Here is a 24,915-nt window from a genome sequence, read left to right on the forward strand (position 1 = left end):
GCATGGCCAATTCATCTACCCTGCACATCTTTGGATGGTGGGAGGAAACCGGAGCAGACACGGGGAGAACGTGCAAACTCCACACAGTCAGTCGCCTGAGGCGGGAATTGAACCCGGGTCTCTGGCGCTGTGAGGCAGCAGTGCTAACCACTGTGCCACCGTGCCGCCCACCTCTGCAGAATCCAAATAATTCTGAATGACACCAAGTGAGGATTGTAACTTGTATTTCATAAGCAGTAACATTCTAGCTAAGAAATAGCAAGCATATTGTTGTTGGAAACTGTGTTCTCTATTCGCTACATGTTCATAGCTAGACTCCATCATCAGTGATGCCAGATGATGTCAGATCACATGGTCCTGGGGCTGCTTTTAATAAAGATCTGTTAAACCCCTGCCTCCTTACAAACTTTAAACTGTTAATATACCTCTTTAATTTGCAATAATGTGGTTTCCAGCCCTGGTCAATTTAAAGCATGAATATTTATATTTGGCAGCAGCAGCCTTTGAATTGTTCACTGAGAATCTTAGTCCATGCTAGAAAAGTGAAAAGCTGTCAGCCTCACAGAGTACACTCAAGGGAACACCCATAACAATAACTGAAGTAACTACACAACAGAAGATGGAGTCTCTCACAGCTGACTACAATGTAAGTTATCGGAGCCCCTAGACCTCTCAGTAGACCTTGACCACACTGTACACTGGAGAAACAGGCAGCACGACTTCTTAGGGGAGGTCCAGGGCACAGATTCTGGGCTCCCATAGCTCTCTAGGTTTTCCTTCCATTCCATAAATGAATAGAATGGGTCCCAGTGCAGGACCCTCCAAAGTACATGGCCTAGGGCAGTCATCATGATTCATTTTACCCTAATAATGATTCTGCATGGAGTTGATGAAGAAAGCATTAAATATGATGAGATCACAGAGTCAAAGAGTTATAGCTTTGCATAGTACAGAAACAGACCCTTCAGCCCAACTCTTCTGTGCCAACCTGATATCCTAAACTAATCTTGTTCCATTTGCCAGCATTTGGCCCATATGCCTCTAAAGCCTTCCTATTCACCTAGCCATGAAGATGTCTCCTAAATGTTGTAATTGTGCCCACCTCTACCACTCTCTCTGGCAGGAGAAAGTGAGGTCTGCAGATGCTGGAGATCAGAGCTGAAAATGTGTTGCTGGAANGGCATAAGCCCTTCTTCAGGAAGAAGGGCTTATGCCCGAAACGTCGATTCTCCTGTTCCCTGGATGCTGCCTGACCTGCTGCGCTTTTCAAGCAACACATTTTCAGCTCACTCCCTCTGGCAGCTTGTTTCAGACACACATCACTCTCTTTGTGAAAACGTTGCCCTTTAGGTCCCTTTTAAATTTTCCCCTCTCACCTTAAGTGTATACCCTCTAATTTTGGACCTCCTTATCCTGGGGAAAAAAAACCTTGGCTATTCATCCCATCCATGCCCTCATGATTGTGTAAACCTCTATAAATTCTTAATGCCTTGGACTCCTCCTTCTGATTTCAAAGGAAAGCTCTCCTAAACTGGGAGAAATTCAACCCTGACACCCGTGATTGCAGAAAATGTGTATTCCAGTGGTAATTATTTTTAACAGGCAGCAGCTAACAATGGGAAGGCACATCGGTGAAACAGAATTGGAAGGCAGAGGGCATAGTTGAAACTATTAATTGATTCCTCACTTGTGACTGGAAGTTGACTCCATGATATCCATCTTTGAGGGATTGGTGATAGTTAAGTTGGGGAGATAGAGGGTGTTGGAGTTCAGTCTTTGTGAAGTTGAAGGCAAACAGTGGATTTTGGCCACTGCCGTTATGTGAAGAGCACACATTTTTCATCACCTTTATTACTTTCTGTGGGAGATACTGCTTTAACTACTTACCATTTGGTGTGGCAGTACTAATTAAAATCTTCCAATTTTGAGCAATGGAAAATTTGGAGAAGTAATGGTATTATGTAATCATCTTTGTGCACTGTGAGTAGGTCTGTTGCTATTTTCATCCAAACGGTGGATGGAGCACCATGTTGATGCAAAGGATCCATCTCTTGCTAGAGTTCTGCACTCCCTGATGCTGCCTGGCTTGCTGTGTCCTTCCAGCCTCCTGCCTGTCTACTTTGGATTCCAGCTTCTGCAGTTTTTTTCTCTTTAACCGGAGTTGATACATTTTACAACTTTACGTGCAATCATGAATCATTGAATATCTTGACCCATTCCTGGCCAGTACGCAGATTTCTATAATAACTGTCTCATACAATCAGTAACCATACATTTCTTGTACTGGGGGACATATTGTCTAGTTTGCCCCAAATATGAATTGCCCTAACATGCTAAGTGCATCTCTTCATGGCCAAAATGAATGAACCATCTTGGAATATCTTTAATACTGTCAGGCTATCCCTGGAAAACAAACTTCTACAACACATGTAGTTGGGAAAAGTTGATGAGCAGAGAGATCTGGGAGTTCAGATCCATTGTACCCTGAAGGTTGCTGCACAGATGGATTGAGCGGTCAAGAAGACATATGTATGCTTGCCTTCATTGGACGGGGTATGAGTTTAAGAGCTGGCAGATCATGTTAACATTGTACAAGACATTGGTTTGGCCGTATTTAGAATACTGTGTACAGTTCTGGTCATCACATTACTGAAAGGATGTGGACACTTTGGAGAGGGTGCAGAGAAGGTTTACGAGGATGTTGCCTGGTATGGAAGGTACTAGTTATGAAGAGAGGTTGAGTAGGTTAGGATTGTTTTCATTTGAAAAAAAGGAGATTGAGGGGGGACCTGATTGAGGTCTACAAAATCATGAAGGGTACAGACAGGGTAGATAGAGATAAGCTTTTTCCCAGGGTGAAGGATTCAGTAATGGGAGGTCACACTTTCAAGGTGAGGGATGAAAAGTTTAAGGGGGATATATGCAGCAAGTACTTTACACAGAGGGTGGTAGGTGCCTGGAACACGTTGCCAGCAGAGGTAGTAGAGGCAGGCATGGTAGATTCATTTAAGATGCATGAGTAGGTGGGGAGCAGAGAGATACAGATGCTTAGGAATTGGACGACAGGTTTAGACAGTGGACTTGGATCGGCTCAGGCTTGGCAGGCCGAAGGGCCTGTTTCTGGGCTTTAAGTTTCTTTGTTCTTTGTTCTTTATTCATCTTTAGCAATTGCTAATGATGGCAGTTCACACTGGTTCTTGGCAACATGAAAAAGATCACATGAGGTCTGTTCCAACACAATAGTTATGATTTGAATATCAGGTATTGTAACTATATTGAGATCTGTGTACGTTGCCTCTGCAGAACCATTGGTATCTACCAGGTAGAAGATTTTGGGAAGCAAAGACAAGCTTTTTTATTGGCGCTGCAGTGTGATTGTGCCAACTCATGGAACTGTGGATCCATTCTACGCTGTGAGATCATCTCTCATTAGGTTGCAAAATGAAATGTCACTTGATGAGGTATAGTATTTTCAGAATGCATAGTGGTAAAATGTTTGCAATTGCTCCAATGTTGATTTTAGCTTTTAGGATGTTTAGTCCTGCCTTTTCAGGACACACGTGCTTGTAAAAGATTCTGAACATCTTATACTATCAACATTATTTGAGAATTGAACAACATGGAAAACTTGATCATCTTGTGAAATTAGCATTCATATGATTGAGTCTCATTCCCGTTGATATGTTTACATATGTGTACCATCAGTACAATTTCCTTGCTACCATCGTTGTGGTGTTACACCATTTTGTTAGTCACTTTTCTTTGTTCTGGTTTCTGGCATGGCCTTTGGAACCAGATTGCCCGCACATACATGTTCAGTGTCCCTTGGTGCTACATGCTTTGCAGATGACAAGATAGGCTGGATAGCCTTTAGGTACATGTGATATACTGCTAAAGACTTGCTAAAGATTTTTTTGTTCATTTCTTTTATTGATTTTGCTTCTCTCTCATTATTTTACATGCTGTGTTTGCCTTTTTCTTTTATTGTCCCTTTTATCGACCTTAGCCTTTTTAGGAATGTTGCTTTAAGAACGACAGGTTTTTAGTTATTAAACAAAACTGCAGGCTTGTAGTTGTGGGATTTTGCCTCTAGATGGCAGTTACACTGAATAAGGAATGATGACATCACATGAGTTTAATTTGCTTCCAGTAGCATGTTGTACATTTTACATGTGGAAAGATGGGTTTTACCACAGGATACTGTCTTGTACATTTTAAGTCGCTGTTTCATGAATAGACAGGACATAATCTTGGAGAACTGAATTGTGTGGTAGTGCTAACGATTGGAGAACATGTAAAACTTGAAAGGGTTCAGAAAAGATTTACAAGGATGTTGCAAGGTTGGAGGGTTTGAGTTATTGGGAGAGGCTGAACAGGTTGAGGCTATTTTCCCTGGAGTATCAGAGGCTGAGGGGTGACCTTATAGAGGTTTATAAAATCATGTGGGGCATGGATACGATAAATAGACACGGTCTTTTCCCTGGGGTGGGGGAGTCCAGAACTAGAGAGCATAGGTTTAGGGTGAGAGGGGAAAGATTTCAAAGGGACCTAAGGAGCAATCTTTTCATGCAAAGGGTGGTGATTATATGGAATGAGCTACCAGAGGGAATGATGGAGGCTGGTACAATTATAACATTTAAAAGGCATCTACTTGGGTATGTGAATAGGAAGGGTTTCGAGGGATGTGGGCCAAGTGCTGGCAAATGGGATTAGATTAGATTAATTTAGGATATCTGGTCGGCATGGATGAGTTGAATCGAAGTGTCTGTTTCCATGCTGTAAATCTCCATGACTCTTTTTATGAGTAAATGATTTTGGGCAAATCACTACATTCTAAATTCATCTTGTGCAGGCAACGCTGCATGATTTGTGTTAATATCGTTTATGAACTCAAACTGATGCATTATATGTACATATTTGTAACAGCCTTGCATTTATTGGTAACTAGATTTCCAAACTCATGGTGCTTCTCCTTTTAATTAAACAAATATTAACTTTGCTCAACAAAGGTTTTCACAATAATAAGTGATGGAATTGAGCACAGTGTTTGAAGCAGTAGGCGCCTACTCAAGATGTCAACTGTACAGATATCTTTTGAGAATAACAGTTACATCAAAAAAAGAACAAGAAATAGGTGAAATTATTAAGGGCTGTCTTTTAAATTGTATAATCTCAGTTCAGGCTGCAGCTCTCAGCAGGATCTGTGCTGGCTATCCATAGTTAATGCTGGCTGCAGTTGCTTCAGCTTCTGTGAATTAGGTCAGGTTAAAAAAAAAACATGCCCAAAGAGAACATCTAATTACAGATTCACAGCAGGTCAGAAGGCTGTTACAAATATGTACATATAATGCATCAGACTGCAGGAGGTAGTTTATGGGTAACATTGAGTTCAGATAGGTTACTATTGTTCAATACAAATCAGCTGACATTTCAACAAGAGCAGTTATCTGCAGGGGACTTTGACCACCTGACAGGCATCAATCGAAAGCAGTGCACAAATCAGTAAGAAATGGCCCATTATCATCACTTTAAGAATAGCATGAAATTCAAGCAATGACATTTGTAAGTATAACCGTACTAGCATTGTGTGCTTTGACTAACAGAGAACTGCAAAGCTATTTTGTGAATAGAATACTATTGAACATAATTAACCGATTCATCTTAATGAATTCCTTCCCCAAAGAGATTAAGGTGTGTTTGTTGCTAAAGAACTTTTGATAAGAACTTTGACATACTCAGCAAATGGTTTGAGAAAGAAAAAAAAAATTCTCCCCAAGAAGCCAGTGTTTTTTAATCAGTTGACAATTATGAACATTTTCATCAGCTAATCCAATACCCTAATTACCAATGAAATAAAACAACCCAAGTTTCACAAAACGACACTATTCACTTATTTCTCTTTGGTAAGTGCTCACACTATTTTTTAGGAAGATAATGTCACAGGAGACAGATAATGGAGTAGTAAGAGGTACATGTAATAGCCCTGGTTTGTTGTGCTAGATCATATTTATGAAATGTATTATTACTTCATCTTAACACATAGCTGCATAAGAGAGCATGCATGTGACATTGCATCACTTCCTGTGATGATGCATTCTATTTAATTAGCACATCACCATTCCAAACTCTGTCCCTCATTCTGCAAAATACACTCTCATCTTCTATGAATTAGGAGCTGTGGGTCTGAAGAAAGGTTTAAAAAATGTGGCAATTTTACTTTCACTTAGATAACAGGATCAAGGAGTGGTCTAATGCAGATTTTCAAATTTATTAGGGCAAATAGTGGAATAGTTATTTTATTGGTTGGTGCATGAGGGCACAAGACAGGAAAAAAACTATGAAGAAATTTGGAGGGTTAAAAAAAAGAGTTTCCATACTTAAGGCTAGCAGAACATGAAATTCTTTAGCATAACTATCATTATGTCAAAAGTATGTTTTGAAAACATATGAATAGGAATGACATAAAAGAAAAATAAATGGGATTAAAGTAGATTGCTTAGTTAACCAAGAGTTGCAGAAAGAGGCAGCACTGCAATTTCTGTGATTCACGCACATACTCTCTGTCTCCTGCTTATATACTCAGACACACAAACATGCAACTCACAGAATTTGTACATGTACAGACTTTTATGAGTATGGATATGCAAAAACATGCAAATACACACACATCTGCAGAATCACGCATGCAAATTGGTCAAGATTGTTATTGATTTGCAATGACAAGGAAAGGACGGAGTATTTGTGTAAACCCACCTTGGAGTTAGCAAGTCAATTTCCGAACTCCAACTCATTCCAAGTACCAAAGGTAGGGTCAGGAGTGGGAAGAGGCTGTTTTCCTGCTCTCTGCAAACATCTACTCAGAAGTCCACAAGCAAGGTAAAGGACTAGTTTTTATTTGCTTTCCCACTAATGAGAGGGTGGAGAAGGTAGACACAACAGAGAGTGAGTTGGGATAGTGCGTCAGAAATAAGAGGCTGTGTTGAAGAGGGGAAAGCTTACAGAAGACTCTCAATTCACAGACATGCACTGAATGAGAAAGTCAACTTTTACGCCTCTGCATGCTTGATAAGGATACTGTGGGGAGGGCAGGGAATTTGTGGGTAATGGACAGGCCCTCACAGGTTCATGCTGGAGTTGGGGATTAAGGAATCTGCCACATTCCTTTGACAACATACAATCAGAATTTGAAGGTAAAGGAAATGTTTCTCCCAGCTTGCTCTGGGTAATGATAAGGAGTAGCATCTGTTGGAATGCAGGCAGACCTAAAACAATAGGATATTAGTGATTTGCTTCTAATTTTCAGATTAGAAAATGAAATATCAAGCTCTAAACTTGTGAAGATTGCTCTATTTTAACAGTGAAGGACATTATCCAGAGTGTGATAGACGTGTCTGGATCAAAGAGTCATAGAGTCATAGAGATGTACAGCACCGAAACAGACCCTTCGGTCCAACCCGTCCATGCCGACAAGATATCCCAACCCAATCTAGTCCCACCTGCCAGCACCCGGCCCATATCCCTCCAAACCTTTCCTATTCATATACCCATCTAGATGCCTTTTAAATGTTGCAATTGTACCAGGGTCCACCACTTCCTCTGGCAGCTCCTTCCATATACGCAACACCCTCTGCATGAAAATGTTGCCCCTTATGTCTCTTTTATATCTTTCCCCTCTCACCCTAAACCTATGCCCTCTCTTTCTGGACTCCCACACCCCAGGGAAGTCCTGCAAAGATTTGCTTTCCCAAAATGTAGCACCTCACATTTATCTAAATTAAACTCCATCTGCCACTTCTCAAACGATTGGCCCATCTGATCAAGATCCCACTGTAATTTAAGGTAACCCTCTACACTTCCAGTTTTGGTGTAATCTACAAATTTATTAACTATATCTATTATGCAAAGCATCCACACGTAGGCAAATGTGTCTTAATTCTACTATATATTATTTAAAAAATAACTGATAGAATGATGAAAGACTTCCATAAAACAATCCTGGAGTATTCTGAATTCATGTCACTTTACAACATTTCAGATGAAAATTCCATTAAAAACTTTCTAGATATAGTCTTCACTCCCAGACCCAGCTGTACTACCATACATCTCCTCCAATTGGCAACATGCAAATGGAAACACACATGGGTCAGCCTTGGTGCAAAGAAACTTCCTAATATTTCATCACTTGAAAAGTCATTGCAGGTCACTTGGGTGTTTCTGATGTAAATAATAGTGAAATTTCTAACACAGTAGCCTCCACACACAGCAACTTCTGTGATGGGCTCTCCCTCTGGCTGAGGATGAAGTGGAGCCAGACAACTTTCTTGTGCCTGTCTTTCATAGACGTATCCAACCTCGACATGGAGGAGCTGGGGAGGTACGTCCAAAGGTTGTGCACTAGCAGCGGTACAGAGACAACCACTGTCCCAGGGTATGATTCCACAAAGGCTTCACCCATTGTAAGGGTCATGCAAATGAATGATAATGATGGAGTGTCGTCACCATTTGTCACCCTGCAGCTCTTTCCTGGGACTATTGTTCATGGCAGAGAATCAATGGCCGGAATGTAGCTAAAATCCTCTCCACTCTTTGTTTCGCTGGAGGCCAATAAACTCTACAGAGTGCAATATGCATTCTGCCTGCTTAATTCGCTTTTCGCATGATGCTGCCCTAAGTTGGTCTCTCAGCTGAAAAACTCAGACACTCAAAGCTCCAAGTCACAACCCCACAAGGCCTCAAGATCATAGGGCCACTAAAAATCTCTTAGATACCCATTGAAATGTTGCATTTCTGAGATGGTCATTGCTGTTTGACGAGTATGCCTTCACTACTCCAATTACAAATGCCCTCCATATCTTGTGGGTCCCAGACCTCTCAGTGACCACGCAACAACCCCACTAAGATCAGTGTAGATGAAGAATCAAGCCTGCATCCTTTTTGCTTTGTATGTCTCAGCATAAAGCCACTAAAACCATTGAGAGACTTAAATTTAGACATTGAAACATTGATAACAAGCACTTTGACTTCTCAAACAATGGCCTTCAAAATTTCTACCCAACATTGCATGTGCTCAAAATACCATTTCTTTTCCAGACATTTTAAGTACACTTGCATTCCTTATGGGGAGTCTGGGGAATAGAGCCATGTATGTTGCTGAACAACATCCCTTTATGAACATCCTGACCTACATCCTTTGAGAATGCAAGTGATTTGTACCAGTTATAAATTTCCTAAAACAATAACATTTTAGTGATTTGCTTTTAATTTTCAGATTACAAAATGAAATATCATACTCTAAATGTATGAAGGTTGCTCTATTTTGACAGCGGAGGATGATATCCAGAGTGTGATAGGCATGTCTGGGTCAAAACGTCCACACCTAGGCCAATGTGTCTTAATTCTACTATATACTATGTAACAAAAATGCCCAACATTGATAGAATGATGAAGCACTCAGATAAAACAATCCTGAAGTGTCCTGAATTCATGTCTCTTTATAAAGTTTCAGTTAAAAAAAATCCATTGAAAATCTGTCAGTTCATGATAAGAAAGTGATGAAGGCTCTTGTGATCTAATGAGATGTCAGTAATCCATTGAGAAACAAAGCAGAAAAAAAAAGAGAAATGTTGGCAGAATAGGGCTGTTGGGTATGGGAAGCCAAGTAGAAAAAATGAATATCTGAGAACGTATATCCTGACAGTATACGAGATCACACAGTCAATTCTTTGGGTCATTCAAGCCTCAGTAGGTTTGACTATCTTGTGATTTTCAAAGTTTTTCAAAAGGTTTGCCAAGCAAACTTGACAATTTGCAGAAACAAATGCAAATTTTGCCTGCATGTCAGCAGGAACTTTAAAGTTTTTGTAAATCACAAGATCAACGAGGAAATCAGGAATGATGGTAACACTGGATTTATTGATTTTGTACCCAGCCATGAACTGGCTCACAAAACATTCCTAGCTAGTGAGAAAATAAGACTTTGCACCTTCATATTTTAGCAAAACAAAAGTCAACTCTATGTTGTTTGAGAATGTTTGTTTCAGGACAACCATTGAGGAATTACTTTAAGCAATAAAAATGCTGTAAAAATCTGTACCACTTGGCGAGCTTTGAGAAGATTTGTAGCTCAGGTTGAGGTTCTGGATGTACGTTTGCTCGCTGAGCTGGAAGGTTCATTTCCAGACGTTTTGTCACCCCCTGAGAAAAAGAACAGAAAATGACATCACCACAGGAAATGCATTCACCACAGGAAATGATATCACCAACCCAAAGAAACCCAAACATATAAATAGAAAACAGGAATTATCAACAGTGCTTCGCCCAGAGGCTTGCTGAAGATGTTACCTAGTAGGGTGATAAAATTTCTGGAAATGAACCTTCCAGCTCAGCGAGCAAACCTACATTCAAACTGTACCACTCTTCAAAGTTGCATGGAGGCTTTAAATAAGTGCATTCCATTCACGTGTTCAATCAAGTAGAAACTGAACATACAGTTTTAGGGTTAGCACAAAATTTGGATCTCTGATGACCTGGGAAGGAATAGGCAGTGTTCCACAAGACATTTGTATAATAAACGTATGCAGCATATTTGATCAAAATCTTGTACATAGAACAGAACAGCTCAGCAACTGGCCCTTCAACTCAACTGTCTACACTGGCCATGTTGCCATTTTAAACTAATCCTCTGATGTCACAACTACCCGATGAAGGAGCAGCACTCCGAAAGCTAGTGCTTCCAAATAAACTTGTTGGACTATATCCTGGTGTTGTGTGATTTTCAATTTTGTACCTAAAGTCCTCTACAGCTGCAAAATGACTTGCCAACTGATGAAGGCAAGCACACCGCATGCTTTCATTACCACCTTGCCACTTTAAGGGAGCTACGGACTTGCATCCCAAGATCCCACTGTATATCAATGTTCCTAGGGACACGTCATTTACTGTGTACTTTCCCCTTGCTTTTGACCTCCCAAAATGCATCACCTCACACTTGTCTAGATTAAACTTTATCTGCCATTTCTCCATTGACTTTCCAACTGATCAATATCCTGACGTATCCTTTGATATCCTTCCTCACTATCCATAAAACCACCAATTTTCATGCTGTCTGCAAACTTATTAATCAAACCATCCACATTTTCATCCAAATCTATATTTGTATCTATTGGTAACAACAGAGATCCCAGCACTGAGTCTTGCAAAACATCACTGGTCACAGACTTCCAGTTAGAAAAGCTGCCCTTCACAACTCCCCTCTGTTTTCTGTGAAGTCACTTGATGAAGAAGCAGCACTCTGAAAGCTTGTGATTTCAAATAAACCTGTTGGGCTATAACCTGGTGTTGTGTGAATTCTGACTTTGTCCACCCCAGTCCAACACCGGCACCTCCACATTAGGGCGAAATAAACAGCGTCTGTTAAACTGGTACATGCGGACATTTCACAAAGCGATCCTTGCCTGTGTTGTTAAACATGAAGTTGAATCCAATAGCATGTTATTATTGCACTGTATAGGTAGGATTTCCATTGTGGGGTCAGCACGCTAACGTCACAAGCCCTATCCCAACATTACATCAGCATCATCATATGCTTCAATTGTATAAAGCAGCCCAAGAGTCACAAAAGTCACTCAATTAGTGGCAGTGAATGCAGAAAGGAGGCAGGAGATGGATTGCAGCTAGCTTGAATTAAAGGGCAGCTCTGACTGAGATTGCCATTTGCCCTAGAGTTGAAAGAAGGTACAAATCAAACAGTCATTTGAAAGCTGCCATTGACAGCACTACACAGAAATGAACTGCTTACTGTTGCTCATTTGAGTTCCTTCAAGCATACTTAGCTCCTGGTCTCATTACATCCTTCACCTAAACACAGAAAGAAGAGCTGATCTCAAGAGGTGTGGTAAGAGGAAATGTCCTTGACATCAAAAAGCACTTGACTGATTGTGCCATTAAGGAGCCATAATGAAACCGAAGTCAATGGGAATCAGGAGGAGCACTCTCCATGATTGGAACCATCCCTTACATGAAGGATGATTGAGTATAAGAGATTTGCTAAGAGTTGGTATTCAATCAATCTTTTAAGAGTTCTTTTCCTTCCAATATGCTGGAGCCATTTTTATATCACACCATCATAAAGAGCAGATGAATTTTCACTGCAAATCATTGGCTGATGTTCATATATTTGAAAAGTGACATTCCCCTATTATACAAAATTCATGCAAGACAAATAATGAACTTTTATATGGGACATTAATCTTGCAGTTGATCTCTGTCATAACCTCCTGTTAAATATCAATTTATTTGATGTCATTCATAGCTGCAAATTTACCTTTAGAATATTAGTTCCAGGGTCCCATCCCAACACTGAGCTGAATTCTAGCTCAGGAAACTGGAGATAGCTGTGGCTAGAGATTTTCAAGGAGGAAACCAATCAAAAGTGTGCCTCGAGGAGCCCCATCCAAGTAAGGACAGTGGGTTAGCTCTGCAGCTGGGAATGCTGGGAGAGATGGGGGAGGGGCGGCTGCCATTGTGTGGTATCTGTGAGGGCACCTCAGTAGGGAGGCAGCTTCTCAAACTTGTAGATGCTTCAAAATATGCCTTGGTTTCAGCTATCATTGTGGAGAGGAGCACCTTTGCAGGAGGGTGTGTGGCTGCAGCTAATGCTCTCGCTGCACAGTGCATCCATTTTGGGTTACTTTGGAAAACGCACCTTTGCTTCAACGCTCTTCCCAATCTCAGGGGCTCAACCACTATACCATCTGCTAGCTCCCTCTAGCAGGTTCCCCCACCCTCCACTCATCACCAGCCCTCAAGACGATTGATCTGTTCCCAGTCAACAGAGTGAATTTGTCAGCCTGCCCATCTTCAAACCTGCCACTACCTCAGAGTGAAAGTGATGAGGTTTTTGTTGTGACTTGTTGATGATCTACAATTTAGAAGATATATTGAACTCTTATAGAAATGAGAAAATAGGTGCACGAGTAAGCCTTTCGATCCTTCAAGCTTACACCACTATTCAATAAGATCATGGCTGATCATGCACTCTCATTATCTATTGATAGCCTTTGATCCCTTAAGCTACAAGGGCCACATCTACCTCTCTCTTGAATATATCTATTCAGGCCCCAACAGCTTTCTGTAGTAGACAATTCCACAGTTTCACAACTCAGAGTAAAGAAACTCTTCCTTATCTCAGTCCTGAATGGCTTATCCCTTATTCTTACACTATGACTCCTCATTCTGGGCTTCCCCAACATCAGGTACATTCTTCCCATGTCTAGCCTGTCCAGTCCCATTAGGATTTTACATATTTCTATGAGATATCCTTTCATTCTTCATTCTTGAGAGGGGTGAGCACAAGCTTAAAATTCTGTGCATGTTTCAGCTGAGAAATTCATCCACAGGTCCGCTGAGTTGGAGGGATATGAAGACCCCACGACATTCGTCAAAGGACAACTGGGAATTTTGCTTGGCATTCTGATCAACATTAATCCCACAACTCACCTCACTAAAATAGACTGCCTGGTTTCTCTCACTGGTTTTGCTGTAACCTGTCTTTGTGTAAATTTGCTGTCACGCACTCTGATCCATTAACTTCACTCAGACTAGGGATTGCATTGTGATCTTTGTACAGCTCAGCATCACATCACATGATGTGGGCCTACCGACAGAACCCCAGAGAGAATTTAAGTGGCCTTCCTTTGTGGTTTTTGTTTGCTTTTTTTAAAAGCCAGGAGCAAGGATGAGGGAGATCACAGATTTAATGACCTTTAAAGTTTCTGACAACTTGAACTAAAAGTTTCCATTGTGATCTATCACCTAAAGGTTGCACAACTGAAAATTTCCAGTCAACTCTCTTCTGCAGATGAATGGTGCACAGGCTCAGAGTTGCTGGCCTGTGAAATTTTAGACAGCTCACGCACTAGAACTACACAGCGTGCAGCCTGATCTATTGTCTGTGTTCCATCACACTGCTGCTCGCAGGGACTGGAGGAGGAGGATAAGTGCCCTAAATGTTGTATTACAATAGATTAAAGGAGTCAGCGACACTTGAATATATTTGGAAGAGGCCCCTGCACATCTGGATAATTACCTTTGTGCTGTGCATGGATTGCTGCTTTTGAGTCTTGTTAGTTGGATCTAAGTCTGCTCAGAAGATGATCATCTACTTAGAATGAGCTTCGGTACAAATGGGGATGTCACTTATAGTTACTTATAACGTGGATCCCAAAGAAGAGTGAAATGAACCATGAGGATATTATAGAAGACCAGTGGCTTACAAATGGTTTGCCTTGCTATTTAATCAGTGGAATAGATCATACACATACTTGCAATCTACCAGTAAAGATTGAAAACTAGTCATGAGTGCTTGTACATTTCCATGAAGCTGTTATAAAATACTCAATTTGGATACAGTGACAGCAAAGTCGAGATTCATCGAAAATGTAGTGTTAGTGTTGTGGTGTTGCTTTAACCCCAAAATAGCCTCTGTTGGATTTTGACATGTTTTGTACCGTACATCATTGTTGGGGAGAGCTTTATTATTATGGCTTCTCTTTCATTCAAACTCAGGCCAGACTGCAGGATTTCTTAAAGCAATGTTTATTCATAATATATACCTGTTCATAAAGGCAGCAAAGCTCCCTCCATTGAGCTGCACTAGTTCCAACCTGCCACCAGAATCTCAGACACATGACAACTGAGCTCGATAATATGCAGAATAGATCATCACAGTACCAATCAGCATGCAGCTTCTCAATCCCAATCCTATTAAATCTGAACAGATCAATATGCATCCTGCTGTACAAAGTTAAAAATCACACAACACTACATTATAGTCCAACAGGTTTAATTGGAAGCACACTAGCTTTCCAGTCCATGTGTTTCAATCTAAATAACAATACTTCAGATTTTCACACTGCAGTCACGGGTTTTCTGTTGGTGAATGAGGTGGATATTGTGTAAACTGGAACTTTGATTAAGCACCGTCCTGAATGGTGCAACTATGAGATCAAGTCACTTGTACCTCTCAAACCTGTGTCTAGTGCTAAGCTCTCATTAGATAACAATGTGCTTCCAATTAAACCTGTGGGACTATAACCTGGTGTTGTGTGATTTTTAACTTTGTACACCCCAGTCCAACACCGGCATCTCCAAATCATCCTGCTGTAGGAATGATCCCTCCATCATCCCAACCAGTTCTAAAAAACAGAAGCAAAAATCACTGTCAGGCTAATTACTGATTCATCCATATTTGAGTTGGAAGAAGTGTCCGGTAGTTTGAAGAGCTGCGTGAGGTTGGTGTGGTGTTGCATGCTGTCAAAACCTTAACTTTGATTCCAATGGGTCTGGTCAGATGACCTACTCTCAGTCATGGGTGCTGTTAGCTACCATTTTCTTTGCACTGCAACTTTGACAGAGAAAAGGAGCAAAGGGACACAGAGAGCAAACTAATCATTGAGGAAGGAGGAGGAAATTTGGGAGACTGTATCCACCAGGGTCTGCTGGAAGAAATTCACTTACCCTTGATCCCAATCAAAGAGGTTAGTTTTCAGGGAACAACTGGTGCCTCAGAGTGAGAGAAAGAGTGAAGGCAGAAACAACGAGCAACAGCAGATGATGATGACTGGAATATCACTGCATTGAGAAGCCAAGGCAATGAAAAGAGTAGCCCAAAGTGTCTGATATTGGGTCAACATTTGATATTGAGCAGTACAATGCCTCAGCAGCTAGCACTGCAGCCTCACAATGTCAGACACCCAGCTGTGATCCTAGGCTTGGGTGACTGACTGTCTGTGTGGAGCATGCAAATTCTCTCCGTGTCTGCGTGGGTCTCCACTGGGTGCTCCGGTTTCCTCCCCCAGTCCAAAGATGTGCAGATTAGGTGGAGTGGCCATGCTAAATTGCCCTGTTGTGTCTAAGGATGTCCAAGGTAGGTGGATTAGTCATAGGAAATATGGGACTATGGGCCTGGGTGGGATGCTCTTCAGACGGTCAATGCAGACTCAATGGGCCAAATGGCCTCTTTCCATACTACAGAGATTCTATGGTTTTATACCTGGGAGGCAGAAAAGGACATGCTGCTGTAGGAGTCCTGGATGGATTGTCTGGACTGTAGTCCTGAGCCTGAGAGGCCATGATGAGAGGATGATTCATTTGAGTACAGGAGACAAGGTGGTGTTGTTCAATTGATTATGGGAAATTATCAGTAGGAGCTCCAGCAGGTAGCTGGCTGATTATAGAGATCAGGAGTCAAGTCCTCAACAGTATCTTAGGGATCTGGAGAATGGGCTGTGAATGTCGATTGCAAAGAGATTGCTAAGCTTTTCCATTAATGTTCAGAAAGGTTTGGTGCACTGTGGAAATAAAGAGCTCTGTTTATAACCTACATCCAGTCCATGTGTTTCAATCTAAGTAACAATACTTCAGATTTTCACACTGCAGTCACGGGTTTTCTGTTGGTGAATGAGGTGGATATTGTGTAAACTGGAACTTTGATTAAGCACCGTCCTGGATGGTGCAACTATGAGATCAAGTCACTTGTACCTCTCAAACCTGTGCCTAGTGCTAAGCTCTCATTAGATAACAGTGGAATGTATTGGTTATAAATGATATTAGTTTTCAATCATTTTATTAACTAAAATGTAAACAATCTTTTCAGCATGAGACAAAAGGTCATGTTTTTACCTACATATATAGTAGTCATTTCACCCCTTGAGCTTGCTCTATCATTCAGTAAAATCAAAAGTGAACCTCAACTTCATTGTCTTGCCATCTCTTAAACTCTTTGAGTTACTTGACAGTCAAGAATCTACTAATTCAGCCTCAAAGTTATTCAATTACCCTGTCTTCACTATTCTCTAGGGAAGATGATTTCATAGACTAATGACCGTTTGAGGGAGGAAAACAAATTATCTCATAGAGTCATAACGATGTACAGCACGGAAAAGATCCTTCAGTGTAACTTGTCCATGCCGACCAGATATCCTAAACTAATCTGGTCCTATTTGCCAGTACCTGGTCCATATCCCTCTAAACCCTTCCTATTCATATACCTATCCGGATGCCTTTTAAACATTGTCATTGTAACAGCCTCCACCACTTCCTCTAGCAGCTCATTCCATACATGCACCACACTCTGCATACAAAGGTTGCCCCTTAGGTCCCTTTTCAATCTTTTTCCTCTCACCCTAAACCTGTGCCCTATAGTTCTTGACTCCCCTGCTCCAAGGAAAAGACCTTGTCTATTTACTTTGTCCATACCCCTCATAATTTTATAAGCCTCTAAGATCATGCCTCAGCCTCCAACGCTACAGGGAAAACAGCCCCAGCCTATTCAGCTTCTCCCTATTGCTCAAACCCTCCAACCCTGGTAACACCCTTGTAAAACGTTTCTGAACCCTTTTAAGTCTCACAATGTCGTTACTGTAGGAAGGAGACCAGAATTGCACACATTATTCCAAAAGTGGCCGAACCAATGTCCTGTATAGCCACAACATGACCTCCCAACTCCTATACACAATGCTCTGATCAATGAAATATTAGAGTTAGAAAACTGGGAGTTAAGTTTCAGCAGCTGATGACCTGAGATCAGTGACATCAAACAGTGTTGTGGAGCTTTGATGGAAATAGGGTGCCCTGTGAAGATGAGGTCAGAAACTCAGCTCCAGAATCAGGTGTGATACCAAGGTTACAAACAGACAGGCCTCATCACAGGCCGTTACCAGGGAGAGGAGGCCATTGGCTTGCCAGGGATGCAAGTTTGGAACAAGGTGTGAAAACAACAGCTTCTGTCTTCCCAAGATTTAACAAGATGACGTTTAATATCTGGCTTTCTGTATTTGCAGTACAGGATGTTGGATAAGCAACAATAATGCTCATCATTCAGCCATCTCATGAGGGAAAGGAGCTGAGTACAGATGAACTCCACTACTGAATGGAATGAATAGTGATCCGGTCAGTTGTTGGTTGGGGTAGACAGTTGTTGGTTGGGGTAGACTGCTGTACTGATCAACTATGTCACACTGGATCACTTATCAATAGCCTTTGGTTTTGAATCAAAGGTGATTTATTGAGCCTGGAGATAGTTTAGCAACAAAACCAAATGACCAGAGTATGCCATACCAATGAACATGACTAAATCATTCGGACAATCTGAAAAATCTCAACTTTTGATCTATCATTTACAACACCTCTGCTGAATAACATCTCCATTTTTCATTGCCCTTGTCCCCATTAAAACTATGTCACTCCCCCCTGGTTGTATGTCCAAGGCTTTCTATTCTGCCCCCTTAGTTCCACGGAGCTGACAACTGGTATATTCCTCATTACTGGATCTGGCTAGATTATGTAAACACTGTTGGTTTCATCTCCCATCTCTCAATACTGCTCACTATTTCAGGATGGTGCAGGTACTCCTTGACTACATTCTCTTAAACCTCTCTCTCTCTCTCCCTCTCTCCGATCTCCTCCACCTCCAACAAAAAAAGAGGAGAACACAGGTTTCTTTCTGATGAAGATCATCCATTCAGCTACCTCTACTACTTCCATCCTTGAACCTTTGGAATACCTCCACAGAGGACAGTATCCTGTCACTAAGTCACCCTTTATTTAATGGTGGAGAGTCCTTGACACTGATCCAGCTCCTTCAGAACCGGCTCTCAGAATGAACAGAACTTCTGAAACTCCTCTTTATTTTTTTAAATTTTTTTTCTCTTTTCTCTTTTTTTTTCTTACTCTCACACTACCGCCTAACTGCGGTAGTGTTATTTTTTCCCCAGCGCCCATGTTGTGTGAGACACAGTGAGAGACACTAGGTGTATGAATCTTTATTCAGTTTCCACCACCAGGAAGAAAGGAAACACCCGAGTGGCCAGTGACAAGCAGTGCCCTTCACAAAGGCAATGCTGTGTGATCAAACAGTGAAGGGGAGGGCAGGGATTAAATCAAAATAGAGTTGGAGGGGGAAATAATGCACTCCACTCCCTGCGGCGCCCACCTCTCCCTGAACAACTCCAGGGTGTTGGTGGACACCGCGTGCTCCTTCTCCAAGGACACCCAGGCTCTAACGTAACCGCGGAAGAGGGGCAGGCAGTCGGCCCTAGAAACTCCTGTTTTTTTTAAATTTTTTTTGCGTTTTTTTCTACAGTATTCTATAATACAGGTGGAATTTTAGGAAATATGTTCTGCATATTGTGCAAGAAAATGTCAACTAAACATAGATGATTGATGTATATAGCACGTCACACGAGCATTTAGTGAAATATCTGTGCGATTCTTTCCTTGAGCAATCTAAAATTAGTCTCACCGTTTCATTCTCCCCCACAGCCCTGTGTCAATCTCACTGTCACACTCTCCCCTGTATCATTGTGTCAATCCCAAAGCAATACTCTTCCATATAACCCTGTGTTAGTCACACTGTCACACTTTCCCAAATAGCCCCTGTGTCAATCCCACTGTTACATTCTCCCCCATAACCTTGTGCCTATATCAAACCCACAGTCACACCTGTCCCCATAGCCCGATATCAATCCCATTGTAACACTCTCCCCCATAGCTCTGTAAGAATCCCACTGTTTAAATCTCCTCCACAATCCCGTTTTATCTTAATTAGATTGTCCCACACTCAACCATAGACTTATATCAATTCCTCTGTCCCACTATTTCCCCATAACCATGTATCAGTTATGAACCTTTCCCACTATCCCACCATCTCGGCCTGCATAGAACCTTCTGGGCTTTATGTTTATATTTTCCCTTTGAATGCACAATCATATTCTTTATCATCATTCAGGATGAATTGTTATGATTGTGCACCTTTTAATCATCTATGCTGACCAAGAATAAAGGTGTGTTCAGTGCTGATCCATTGAATGCAGTAATCACCAGTCTGAAAAACCCACTCACTCTTCAGCCAGAATCTTCCACATTTATAAAATACTCAGGCATCTGGATTATGTCCAGTCCAAATCTGAATGGCACAATCTGGTGCGGGGGAGTGAATTGTCACCTCACTTAATTGCTGTCCAATTAGATTAGGTAGTGGTAGGTAAAATTAGAAGCAAAATTGTGAGTGCTCCATTGAAAAAACAGCTCTTGCAGTGCAAATCTGATCCCATCACTAACTCAAAAGTAATGAGCAATGCTGAAGTAACCCTACAGAGGCCAGTATCCTGTCACTAAGTCACCCTTTATTTACACGCGGCGAGTCATTAGCACTGATTCAGCTCCCTCAGAGCCAGCTCTCAGAGTGAACAGAACCGATGATACTCGTACTTTTTATTTTTTTATTTTCCTTTTTTTTCACACTACCGCCTAACTGTGGTAGTGCTTATTTTTTTCCCCAGCACCATGGTGTGTGTGTGCAGGTGTGAGACACAGTGAGAGACACAAGGTGCACGAATCTTTATTCAATTTCCACCACCCGGAAGATAGGAAAACACCCGAGTGGCCAGTGACAAGCACTGCCCTTCACATCAAAGGACAGTGCTGTGTGATCAAAACAGTGAGGGAGAGGGTAGGGACTAAATCAAAATAGAGTTGGAGGGGGAAATAATGCACTCCACTCCCTGCGGCACCCACCTCTCCCTGAACAACTCCAGGGTGTTGGTGGACACTGCGTGCTCCTTCTCCAAGGACACCCGGGCTCTAACGTAACCGCGGAAGAGGGGCAGGCAGTCGGCCCTATAAACTCCTGTTTATATCTGTCAGCCAGGGGTCCCTGATTGGACCAGGTTAACAGCCCCAATCAGGGAACTCATATTCTTAGATTAGATTAGATTACTTACAATGTGGAAACAGGCCCTTCGGCCCAACAAGTCCACACCAACCCTCCAAAGAGCAACCCACCCAGACCCATTTCCTTACATTTACCCCTTCACCTAACACTACAGGCAATTTAGCATGGCCAATTCACCTCACCTGCACATCTTTGGACTGTGGGAGGAAACTGGAGCACCTGGAGGAAACTCACGCAGACACAGGGAGAATGTGCAAACTCCACACAGACAGTTACCCGAGGCGGGAATTGAACCCGGGTCTCTGGCGCTGTGAGGCAGTAGTGCTAACCACTGTGCCACTGGGCCGCCTCATATTCTATGAGGTCTACCTGGCTGACCATGTAGGACTCTCCACGTGTAAATAAAGGTTGACTGGATGATGGGATCCTGGCCTTTGTGGAATTCTTTCACTTACAACCTTCCAAGGTCTCTCTCCTGTTACCATTCTGGCCTCTTGCCCATTCTGATTGTCATCACTTCATTATGAATGGCCATGTTTTCAGATGCTCAGGCCATAACCTCCTTAAATGTCTCCTTATCTCTACCTTTCTCTTTCTTTAAGGTGCTCTTCAAAAGCCAATGTCACGTGGAGACCAAATTTATTGTATAATGCTGCCCTGAGATGCCTTGATATATTCACTGGCAGTAATATTCTCAGTTACTTAGGCCCTAAGCACTAGAATTTCAATTCTAAAGTTTCCTACCTTTCTGCTTCTCTGTTTTCCTTTCAATCGCTGCTTAGAAAATCACTCTTAACTGTTGGCACAATACCTTGGGGGGTTGGGGGTGGGGGGGGGGGGGGGGTGGCATGATGGCTCAATGGTTAGTTCTGCTGCCTAGGGGACCTAGGCTCGATTCCAGCCTTGGATGAATGTCTGTGTGAAGTTTGGACATTCTCCCTGTATCTGTGTGGGTATCCTTTGGGTGCCTGGTTTCCTCTGGGTGGAATGTTCTTCAGAGGGTCACTGTGGACTTGATGGGCTAAAGGGCCTGCTTCCACACTGTAGGGTTTCAAATCCTTTATCTCATTATGTCACTTAGTGTCAAATCTGATTTTTTGTAATGTTCCCATGAAACACATTCACATTTTAATGCATTAACGGCAGTATACAAATACAAATTGTTGTCAGCAAGGGTGCTTTTAGAATTGCTGTGTATTCCTGCCTTAAAATGAGTTAAATTGTCTTTGAATCATTTAGTTTGCATTTTGTAACTCTATTTTGTAAAACGTAGTCTTACTGTGAAGAAGCAGTTACTGGATGCACCAGCATCATTCATTGTTTGGCGAACACAGTGATGTGAAACTCTAGTATATTTCACCGCTAGTAATCAGTAGCAGAAGAACAATTAAGTCATCTTTTATTCTGAAAAAAATTGAAAACTAACTTGAAGGCCAAAGCAGAACACAGATTGAAGAGGTTAAAAGACAAGGTGAGGTAAGTATTGATTTCATTGACCGTTGTAGGCAATATTTGATTTGCTACAAGGATATCTAACAGACTGATTGATTCTCATATTGTCATTGTAAAGTGATAGTGAAATTCATTTCAATGTCTATCGTTATTGTTACGGGAAAGGACCAGTTTTTCTGTGACAATTCCTCTAAATCCCCCAGCAATTCTGCACGTCAATACTCAGTTCCATAATTGACTGATGTTTTACCTGTCAGACGGCTAGAAAGATAAGTTCAGAACATCAAACTCAAAGGTATTTTCATCGACCTCTGCTTTTGCCTCATCACTGATAAGGCCTTTAAGCTGCTTAACATTTCCAGCTGTTTTGCGTATGGTTCATTTGCAAGGAATTTGGTCATGCATTTGGTTTTAGTTCTTATTGGGATTTGTCTCTAAATAGGTGTTTTTTCCTCAGATCCTTTTGCACTGAGAGTGTGCTGGACTACACAAAAAGAGAAAACGTTCGAACTACCCAGCATTTCAGGCAGCATCTATGGAAAGAGACCTATACAGAGGTTGATGACCTTCCATCCAGTTGGATCTGTTCAGATGCTTTCTGACCGGCTGACTACTTCCAATACTTTCTGCTTTTATTTCAGATTTCCAGCATCTGCTGCTTTCTACTTTTCAATCAGTATGCTTCCTTGATAGCCATTAAAACACTCATTCTACATAGGTAGGTTTGACTATCATTCAAAATTAAATCAGAAGTAGGAAACAAACATTGACATGAAACATTACAGTTCAATCCGTGGATGATTCGATGGTTAAAGCTGTCAGATGTGAAATCACTACAATATAATTTCGAGCAGGGAAAGTTATCTGTAGGCAGCCTTGCAGAGTAAGTTTGATGTAAGAACATCAGTAAAATGAGATATTGAGATATGATTTACACTGACTGATTCCTGACAAATGGTATCCATAAAACACTAGGCTGCAGCAATAATACATCGCTTTCCAGTTACTTCTTACCTTTTTCTGTGGATTTCTGCTTATCAGGTTGAGAAATGTTAGTGCTGAGAAATGGAAACAGCTTTCCATTGTTCAACTGGTTTGGTCAGAGGTTAGGTGTGTTAGAGATAAAATATTATCTTTCCTTCTCCCCTCACCCCTTCTCTTCCCTCCCACAACTGCAATAGGGTCCTCCTTGTCCTCACCCAGCAGCCTCTGCATCTGAAGGATTATAAGCCGCCATTCCTGTTATCTCTAGCAGGCTGCCATGACCAGACATATATTCCCCTCCCTTCCTTTGTCAGCATTCCGCAGGGAGCGTTGTCTCCGGAACACTCTGATCCACTCCTCCATCAGTCCCAATACCACCCCACAGCCCCACGGCACCTTCACTTGCTCATTTACTTCCCCCCTCCTCACTACCTAAGGCTCCAGACACACCTTTCAGATGAGGAAGGGATTCACCTGCATTTCACTCAACCCAGTCTACTGTATTCGCTGCTGACAGTTTGGTCTCCTCTACCCCGAGAAGACATAATGCAGACTGGATGAGTACTTCGCAGAACACCAATGTTGTGTCTGTGAAAGTAACCCCGAGCTTCCACTTCAACACACCACAGTGTTCGCACACCAACATTTCTGTCTCAGGTCTGCTGCAGGGTCCCAGTGATACTCAGCGCAAGCTCGAAGAATAATGTCTCATTTTCCACTTGGGAAGCCTGCAGCCTCTAGGACACAATATTGAGTTCAATAAGTTTAGAGCTTGGTTGTGTCCTTCCATGTTTTTTATCCACACCCCCCAAAACCCTGGTGCTACCATGACATATGTGGCTTTCAGCACAGCCAACCCATTCTCACTCACTCTCAGCTCTTGTTATGACTTATTCAGCTTCCCTTTCTGTCTTGCCTTACTATCCCTAATCCACTCATCTGTCTACCCCTTTCATATGTCTCTCTCTCTGTAGGCTCCATCTCCATGTATCCACTTCCTTTCCCCCGCCATCTCACCAACCTTGTCTTCATATAAATGCCACTTCTCCCAGCAGTGCTATCAGTTTTGCCGAGGAGTCATTAGATTCGAAACTACTCTGTTTTCTCTCAATGGATGCTGCCAGACACAGCTGAGTTTTGCCAGCAATTTCTGTTTTTGACTCATAACCTCCCTTTGGTTTGTTCTGACAGTGGGTCCAGCGGTGCTCATTTCAACTTTGAATACAACTGCTTGCTGTTAAAGCCATTCAGAAACACCATAGGGAGACTGCTTCCCTTACCGCTCTGTTAAAAAGACATTCATGTAAATCCTGGTGACACCATTGATAAAATGACCCGTTTATCAGTCTGTGAACAGTCTAGAACTGTCAGGTGAAGAGAGAAGTCTTACACACTACAACTGACAGCTGTATTAGATAACGTATTATGTAGCTTAGCATCACCAATATCTTACCTGACCTGAGGGCCACACTCATTACAGAGAGACAACTGGTGGTGGTTTAACCAAAGGGTCACTGTACCTCAAGCAAGGGGAGATGTTGAGAAGGAGATTCCTTCACGGTAACCTCAGTTTGTGCAGGAATTGAACCCACACTGTTGGCATCACTCTGCATCACAAGCCAGCCATCCAGCCAACTAAACTAACCAAACCCAGACCTACTGTCGACAGATGCAAATAGGGGAGTGTTATAGAGCATTAGGAGTTGAAGAACCTTACTTGCTGATAAGAAATAAAGAAGTATTCTCAA

Source organism: Chiloscyllium plagiosum, chromosome 18 (assembly GCF_004010195.1).
Source record: "Chiloscyllium plagiosum isolate BGI_BamShark_2017 chromosome 18, ASM401019v2, whole genome shotgun sequence".
NCBI classification, from domain to species: Eukaryota; Metazoa; Chordata; class Chondrichthyes; order Orectolobiformes; family Hemiscylliidae; genus Chiloscyllium; species Chiloscyllium plagiosum.